Source organism: Octodon degus, unplaced genomic scaffold (genome assembly GCF_000260255.1).
Source record: "Octodon degus isolate 3935 unplaced genomic scaffold, OctDeg1.0 scaffold00089, whole genome shotgun sequence".
NCBI lineage: Eukaryota > Metazoa > Chordata > Mammalia > Rodentia > Octodontidae > Octodon > Octodon degus.
Window position 1 is genome coordinate 10,862,294 of NW_004524665.1, and position 9,524 is coordinate 10,871,817.

General features: G+C 38.2%; 1 pseudogene; it reads right to left on the minus strand.

The window, feature by feature from the left end:
- Positions 1–1,280: 1,280 nt before the first annotated feature.
- On the minus strand, positions 1,281–2,014 carry LOC101561548 (annotated as a pseudogene).
- Positions 2,015–9,524: the final 7,510 nt, after the last annotated feature.

Genomic DNA, 9,524 nt, shown 5'->3' on the forward strand with positions numbered 1-9,524 from the left:
AATAAACATCACCCAATTTGAAGAATTTTTTAAAAAAGTGAAGAAAAATGAAGTTTCTGCGATGCGTGGGACAATGACACAAAGTTCAACATACTTGAAGAAGAAATGAGGAAAATAGTCAAATAAATAACTGAAAAAAATCATCTAATTGGTGAAATAACAGTAATATAGCTGTAATCTCTATGAAACTCAAGCAGAATAAATTGAAAGCAAATTTTTAAAAACCCAACAACAAAAGAAAATCAACCAATAGCACCTGCTTGGCAAGTGCAAAATCATGAGTTCCATTTCTAGGAGAGAGAGAGAGAGAGAGAGAGAGAGAGAGAGAGAGAGAGAGAGAGAGGAATGCAAGCAAGCAACCAGTAACAAATGTTGAAGGGGCTACAGGGGAAAAGGAACCTTTCTCCACTGTTGGTGAGAATATAGAAGGATGCATCCACTGTGGAAGTCAGAATAAAGATTCCTCAAAATAAGAATAAAGGTCTCATTTGACCCAGCTATTTCCCTCCTGGGTATCTTCCCTGAAGAATTAAAAATTCATCCCACAGCAATATAGTGCACCCATGTTAAAAGAGCACAAATATTAATTGCCAAAGTGTGGAAACAATCCAAATGCTCATTGGCCAAGGGAAGGATAAAGAAGACTTTTTAAAAAAATAATGCAGTACTATTTGTCCATAAGGAAGTGTGAATTTGAGGCATTTCTAGATAAATGGATGCAACTTGAGAGCATATTCTTTTCTTTCTTTCTTTCTTTTTTTTTTTTTTTTTTTTACCAAAGAGTAACGTGTTTATTTCACTTAAAGTCTTAAAAATACTTTTTTTTGGCAGTTGTCACATATGATGTCCTACTGTTAAGAAAAAATTCATTAAAAAGAAAAGCATGAAGAAAACAGACCCAAAATGTTAAGATTTTATTTACAAAGCTTTTCTGTTGTACAGAAAGTAAAAATGCTGTTACAATCTCAATGTAACTGGTAGCCATAGACGGTTGACTCACCAATCACAGCTATCCACACAACAGCAAGTTTTACACAAAAATCTAACAATGCTTACAATTTTGCTGGGGCAAAATACCCAAGCTTGGTGGTGGATTACCAAGAGGGACTAAATGGAGGAAGGTGGAATGTCACAGGAACTATTCTTTGGCTTGTTGGGTGGGTGGGTGTACTAGGGTTTGTATCACAGCTACCTTTTTTTTTTTTTTTTAAACAGCTACTAAATCCATGAGCAGTCCAACCAATACTGGACAGTTCTGTTTTTGCAGGTTATCTGGGGTCTTAATCACCTTCTCCTTCATCATCCATTCCTCTCTTCCTCTTCTTACCTTTTCTGCTTTCTTCCTCCTCTTCCTCTTCATCCTCCTCCTCCTCTTCATCAATTTCTCCATCATGTCCAAATTCTTCTTCCTCACTCACTTCATCTTCATCTTTGTCCCCATCCACGTCTTCATCCTCATCCTCATCTTCATCAAAGTCCTCCTCCTCACCATCCTCATCTTCCTCGTTCTCCTCATCTTCTCCTTCTTCATCTTCCTCCTCTTCATCTACACCATCCACCTCTGCATCTGAATCTGGGGCTTCCCGGTCCTCTCTATCATAGCCATCCAGGTAGCTTAGTTGGGCAAGAGCTTGAAGACACTCTCTTGGTAGTCATTCAGGTTGGTGACCTCACAATTAAACAGATCCAGGCTTTTCAGACAATCCAATTTTTTCAAAGGCTCCAAGATGCTGATATCTTTCAGTTTATTTCCACTTAAGTTTAGGTATGTGAGATTTGGAAGTTTTTCTGCTAACATGTCCAGACCTCCAAAGATTTTATTGTCACTGAGCTCAAGCTTTTTCAATTTAGGTAATGTGGGGAGATTTGAAACTGAAAGCAAGCACACATTTATTAAACTGAGGAACTCTAGGTTCACAAATTCAGCTGTTAAGCCCTCAATTTTTCCATCATTTGATTTGCAATTGTCCAAGACAAGATCTCGAACAGCTCCTGGGGTCCGGTTGTTCTTCAGCTGACAGCATATTCTTAAGTGAACTGAATTGAACTCACATGTGTGAAGATCACATTGTCCTCCTGGTGTGAGAGACTAAAAGAGTAAATATGGACCAAAATGTACAATAGGTGTTGTGAAATGGGAAGAAACTGTTCAGAAGGAAAGATGATCAAGGGTAGAAAAAGGGGAAAGGAAGGAAGAGAAAAGAAAAAAAGATAAACAAGATAAAATTCAAACAAAGCTTTGTAAATAGGGAATGCACTATGGGTTTAAGGGAGGAGAGGATTATGAAAAAAAGGAAATCAAAATATATTATGTAAATAAGAGAACACACGCTGTGACATCCTGTAACTGAGTGGTTTCCCAAATTTTTCTGATCAAGATTTTGGGGCTGCAGAGGAAAGTGATCCATGATGTGTAGTGGTCTTAAGGAGAGTCACCTAGTTAGAATGACCATGACTCATCCAGATGACTGACACTGAAAAAGACCTACAAGGTGCTGTACATGGTTTCAGGGTAAATCCTGAGTGTTAATATATTTTGCTGGCTCGCCAAGGCGTGGATCAAAAGTTGTCCACTGTGAATGAGCTAGAGATTTCTGTTATCCTCTTGTATATTGTTGTAAATGTATTCAAAAACTCAGTGATATGGGTAAATACTAGGTAAGGCTAATATAAGGTAGTGCTAGGTAAGGCTCATTGAAATGGAAATGCTAGTTTTCCAGGTGAAACCTACTCCTTTACACTGGGGTGGCCCAGAAAATGTTCTCTTCACTAATACCTTAAATTAATTTGTGAGGAGAGTGCCAACATCTTTGAAGATCTCTGCCATTTCTCTTCTGCATTTTCCAGACTTTAATGTGAGGACCATTACTCACTTGGGAAACTTAAATACCAGGGGTATGACTGGATCCTAAAATGGCAGGAACCAAGTGACAATGCTCAGCCACCACCAGAGGAAAGGTGGGCATACAGAGGCAGAATAATGATTAAAATGGTTTGAGTCATATACACCTATGAATTTGACTAGTTAATTATGGTGTTCTCAGGAGTGAAGTAGTTAGAAAATCTACTACATTTTTACTGAGTATATTTAAGTAGAAAAATATTATTGCAATTGAACAAAAATCTATCTCAGTTTATAACAACAGAGAATCACAATCATTCAACCAATTCCCATACTTGGTACAGTTTATGGAACAGAGCCCCTTGAATGAAAGTGAGGCTGGATCTCCTTCAAGAAGTACCCTAGTGCACACGAAAAGTTACACTGTAAATCTTGCTTCTACTATTCCCACAAAGAACCTATGACAGGGTCCCTTTAGACAGGGTATTCCTACATAGTACAGGCTGGCCTTGAACTTTCGGAAATCCTCTTGCTTCAGCTTTCTGAGTGCTGCGATGATAAGTATACAATACCATGCCCAGCTTATGTACTTATCATTTGGCAGAATCCCGACATCATTTACCTGACTTGTAGCATAAGGACTACTATGGTGGGAAATGCTAAATAGAATTTATCAAAGTTGCCTCTACCTTGGAAAATAGTAAATCAAAAAATTACATCCTTGGATGCATTGCAGAGATTAGTGTCACTACCAAGGGCTTGAAATATGCTGGAGTGGTGGATCCCACCACAACATCATTTAACTTCTTTATTTGGCCTGTCCAGAGGGTAGAGAATAATAGTAGGTTAACATAAGCATAATTAAGTGATGACTCCACTTGTGGCTGCTTTATGAGATGTGAATTCCTTGTGTAGACAGATTGGCACATCCTCTGCTACCTGGTATACAGATATTTATTTGGTAAATGACTTTTTATTTATATTTATCGATAAGACTCACCAGAAGCAATTATAGTATTTTCATCTGACAAGACCAAAAATATACCTTGATTGCCTAACTTCAGCCCTGTGTCACAACTTAGTTTGCAAGGATCTTGATTGTCTTTTTCTAACATAAGTTATTATACTTGTCTGTTACATCATTGACATTTTGCTGACTTTACCAAGTAAACATGAGGTAGCAACTATTCTGGACTTGATGGTAAAGAATTTGCAGATCAGAAGATGAAAAATAAACTCAACTAAAATTCAAGGGCCCACTACCTCAATAAAATTTTTACTCTAGTTTTATGGACATTCAGAGATATCTCACTCACGCTAAAGGATAAATTTTGTGCCATTCTGCAACAAAGAGACAGGTACAATGTCTAGTGGATCTATTTTTATTTTGCAAGTAACATGTTTATTGTATGTGCATATTACTTCAGGTAATTTGTCAATTGATCCAGAAAGCTGCTAGTTTTGGGTGGGGCCTAGAATAAAATGAAGCTTTATATCAGATGCAGGATAATTTGCACTTTGGACCATATGATATATTAGATCCTATAGTACCTGAAATATCTTTGGGACTAGAAGTGCTATGCAGAGCCAGTTTCTTGCCCATATAGATGAAGCACAGCAGAGGCCCTTAGGAGTTTGAAGCAAGGCTCTACTATCATCATCAGATAACTACTGTCCTTTGAGAAACAGCTCTGGGCCTGCTACTGGCTGTTAGTGGAAACTGGACAATGGACTGAGCAACATTATATTACCATGTAACTTAAGTTGAGTATCATAAACTAGGTGTAGTACGACATATCTTACCATGGGCAAGCTACCTATGCACAACAATGGTTCATCATCAAATGAAAATGATATATATGCAATTAGACTTGGAGATATGCTGAAAGCACAAATACTTTATAAGAAGTAGTCCACATGCAATGGCCCCTTTCCCATTACACTGTTCTGATCCCTCATGTGTACCCACAGCCTCATGAGATGTACCCTATAATCAGTTGATGGAGGGAAAGAATACTAGGACCTGGTATATAAATGGCCTTATACATTGTGTGGGCACTATCCAAAAGTGGATAGCTTTATTATCATATTTTTTTCAGGACATCCATGAAGGACAGTGGTGAAAACAAATCTGCCAGTGGACATACCTTTAGGAATTGTACCTGCCTGTACATTTTGCTTGGAAGAAAAAATGGCCAGATGTTTGACTACACAACAATATGGTACATAGCCAGTGGTCTGGCCAGATGGTCAGAGGCTTATGAGGAATATAACCTGACAATTAGTGACAATGACATTTGGAGAAGTAGGTGCACTGACCTCTTAATATGGGTGAAGGACATTATGATATTTGTGTCCAACATAAAAGTTTAAAATAAGGTAACCTTAGCAGAAGACTTTAATAATATAAGATGACCGATTTTGTAGATATCAGTTAAACTATTCTCAGCTACCTTTATCATTGCCCAATGGAATCATGACCAAATTGGTCCTAGTGGCAAAGAGAGAATAGTGTTCTCCAACATGGACTGCCATTCACCAAGTCTGACCTGGATATAGCCACTGTTGAGTGCCCAGTCTTCCAGCATAGAAGAATGATGCTAAACCCCAGTTCACTGGGTGAACAGTCTGAGACCTCTGGGCAGATTGGTTATATTGGACTACTTTTAGTCATGAAAATGGCAGTGCTTTGTGCTAACTTGAGTAAAACTATTCTGTTATGGGTTGCCCTTAGCCCTGCATGTAACACTTCCATCAGAACGCTGTTCTAACTGGAATAGACAGTTATTCTGGTATGAATTTCCCTTCTCTGCAAAACTAACATAGTTTTCAGAAAATTTCACTTATAGAATGGACTTACAGAATGCTTCAACTGCAGGCTTATGTGTTCTACACAGCATTGCTTCTGACCAAGGAATGCATTTCACAGCCAAGGAAGTATGGCAATGGGCTCATACTTAAGGAATTTACTCATCATGTTCTGTACCATCCAGAAGCAGCTGGATTAATAGAATGATGAAATAGCCTCTTGAAGATGCATTCACAGTGCAAGCATGTGACAATACCATTCAGAGTTGAGGTAAGGTTCCTAAGAAGGCTGCATACACTCTTAATCAGCATTTAATGTATGATGCTGTCTTAATTACTCTTCTTTCGTTGCTGGGACAAATACCTGATACTCAAGTTTAGGGAAGGAAAGGTTTATTTAGTTCACAGTTACTGGAGCTTTCATAGTTTAAAGCAGCCTGAATTACATAGCAAGACCCCGAGATACTGCTATCCCATGCTACAGGGTCAGGAAGAGAGGCTGGAGCGCCACTTTGTCCAGAATGATCTGCTCCATTCCTTCAAGAGAGGCCACCTGGCCTGGGCAGGGGGGAGGTGCATGCTGTCAGTTCACCGGTTTGCGCCTCTCTGGTCCCACCCCTTGAGCCCCGCCCTGGTCCTCTGGCCCCGCCCCTTGAGCCTCGCGCTGAGCCTCTAGTGGATACCGCACCATGATTTACATGAAGCTTTGGAGACAACTAGATACAAACCATAACAGATCCTGTTTCTCTTATAACCAGGATTTGTGAGCCCAGGACTCAATGAGTGGAAATGGGAATAATATATCACTCATCATTCCTCATAAGAACCCACTGACAAATATTTTTCTGTTCCTGTGACTTTATGCTCCGTTGGTCATTTTCATAACCTTTACTACAAGCAACAATGATTCCATTGAACTGGAATCTAGGGTATCTCCTTGGCCATCTTGAGCCGCTCATGCCTCTGTGTCAACATGCTAAACAGGGAGTTAAGGAGTTCATGTGAGTAGTTGATCCAGACTAGCAAGAGTAACTTAGACCAATATTCCACAATGTAGATAAGGAAGAATGTTTCAAGTGTAGAATATTCCTTAGTTCATCTAGTATTACCATCTGTTTTTAAAGTAAGTGTGATGCTACAGCAACCAATCCAGACAGTATGAGAATGTGCCCAGACCTTCAGGATGAAAGATATGAATTGCCCCACAAAGTAAAGAACTCAAACCTGAGTTCTTGCTGAGATGTTTACTGAGTGTGTGTGTGTGTATATATATATATATATATATATATATATATATATATATATATATATATATATCAGATATCTTTGCTTTTTTGTTTTTTGCATCCCTACATTATGTAATTTAATATTCATGGGCTTAATATCTATAGCTAAGAATTACTGAATCTATATTACATGTTAAGTAATATTATGAAAAAAGTCAGAATTACCCAAAAGAAATTTTGCTTTCCATTCTTGGGAAAGAGTTATTGTATTTCCAATTCTGTGAAGGACAGTTTTTTTTTTTTTTCAGAACTGGGGATTGAACTCAGGCCCTTGTGCTTGCCAGGCAAGCACTTATTCTACTGAGCCATCTCCCCGGCCCCTCGTTGAAGGATAGCTGTATTATGTTAGGTGAAGTTATGAACTTGATGTTGTCTTTATTTGGAAATTAAGTATGATTTAAGGAAATGTGTCTGGTTGTCAAGTTGGCAATGGGTAGACTGCACCTGTAAATCTGTTACATCAACATGACTGGATTAAGAAATATATAGCAGATCATTAAAGTACACTTTTTTTTTTGGTGGCCAAATCAGCCTGCACTGGGGGCAGGGCCAGCATGGCATGTGGTGCCAGGGATCGGACCATGGTCCCTGAGCTTGCCTAAGCTTGTCTAAGCAGATCTTTAGACCACTGAGCTATCTCGCTAGCCTAGAGTACACTTTTGAATATGCCTGTGGGATGTTTCCAGATATGATCGATATGTAGTTGAGCTAACTGAGGGGGGAAGATCCATGCTGATTGTGTGCAGCATCCAGTGGGCTGGTAGCCCAGGTAGGATAAAAGGGAAGAAATAGAACTGTTGCAGTGTTTGGAGACTCCAGTGTCTTCAGCTGCCCAGCATAGACTTATGCCTGTGACTCTCCAGGGAGCTTCTAGTCTTCAGATCTGATATTGTTTCCTTGATTCTTCTTGTTTTTCAGCTTCCAGATTCTTTGGTTGAGTAGCTACTTGGTCCTCTCCAGCACACAGATGATTGTTGTGGATCCTCCTTTCCTCTGATCCTGTAAGCTCACCTAATATATCTCCTTGCATAATTATACTTTTGGTCTATTAATTATGATCCTCTAGAGAATCCTAACCATACATTCATAGTAATTTTTGTCACCCATTGAAACATTTTCCTTTCTTAAAGAATCAGTTTGACTATATTGACTTTCAGATATAAAGCAAGAAAATATTAACATAATTGTATTTATTTCCACATTTGGTCACAGATGTAGTTTTTACATCTTTTTAAAAGCTTAATTCTTTGTTTTATTAGAATCGAGAAAAGCCAACTTTCGGTAATTTGCCTTGCCTAAGAAATCTTGCTGTTTACTTTGAAATCTTCTTTCCTTCTGTCATACAAAAGATTATTCTTATCATCAAGCAATTAATTCTTATTATATATCCATTTTCTTCTTCCACATCAGCACTACATGAGGAGGGGCTTTGCTAACCAATTATCATTGTAGGTATTTCCTGACTATGAAAGTGTATAAAACGCTATTAAGACATGTCACATTTAGTGAATAAGAGAAATAGAAATGTTGGTATTAAAGCAAAGACATTTTAGATAAATTCCGGTAACAAAATGTATTGGATGATGCAGATTATGTGAGGTTGAATTAAAGATAGAATTTCCTCTGAAGAACTTTCCAAATTTCTCAATCTAAATTCTTTCAATGTATGAAAAAAATAGTAGTGGAGCAAGGTAAGGGTAGTAGTGTTTCAGCACAGGTATGGCTTATGAACTATTACAATATCAAAATATTTCTCAGCACAGAGCAGTGCAGATTTGCCTAAGGACCTGAGAGAAATGATGGTAAATTTCAAGAAAATTACTTCTGTAGCCTTACAGATCTTCTAGACCAAACTATTTCTCAGATCTCTTGTGATTTCTCTCACTTTAATCTAATTAATCCAAATTCATGTTTGATCAGTATGTCTTCTTATATGTGAATAAGAGGTAAAATACCATTTGATGTTTGAAACTATGGGGTAATCTCAATTACATAAATAGAGGAGTGGAAAAAGAAAAGCAAATGCCTGATTAAATGTATTTCTAAAAATGCTGAAGGTTTATAAATCAACCTCCGAACTTGAATGTGGGACGGCAGGACTTCTCTGGTGAAGCGTGTTCACAACATGGATGGGAAGAGGAAAGGTATGTGTAAAACTTCAGCAGGTCATTGATCATGTAACATTCCTGTAGGGGTTAATGTGGAATTCTAGTTAATAACAAGGACTTTGAGGTTCATAGGGTTTAGAAAAGCTAGCTAAGCTTTGCTCTTCAAAGCAATTTCACAGGAAATCGTAGAGTGGTCTATTGTTACACAAGTGGGGCAACTTTTCCTTCACCTGGATAGCTGACAAAGGCTGGAGACCTTTGTATTGCTTTAATCAAAGTGTGGGAGGGATGAAGAGGTGCTGTTGGTGTCTAATGGGTAGTAGACAGGGTACTTTGCTACCAAGCATTTACCAATACACAAGAAAGAAATTCCTCCTAACATGGGGAATTATCCAGCACAAAAAGTGTACAAAACTGAGGTTGAGAAACTTTGGACTAGATTAAGACTGTAAGAATCAATGGATCCACTTTATGAAAACT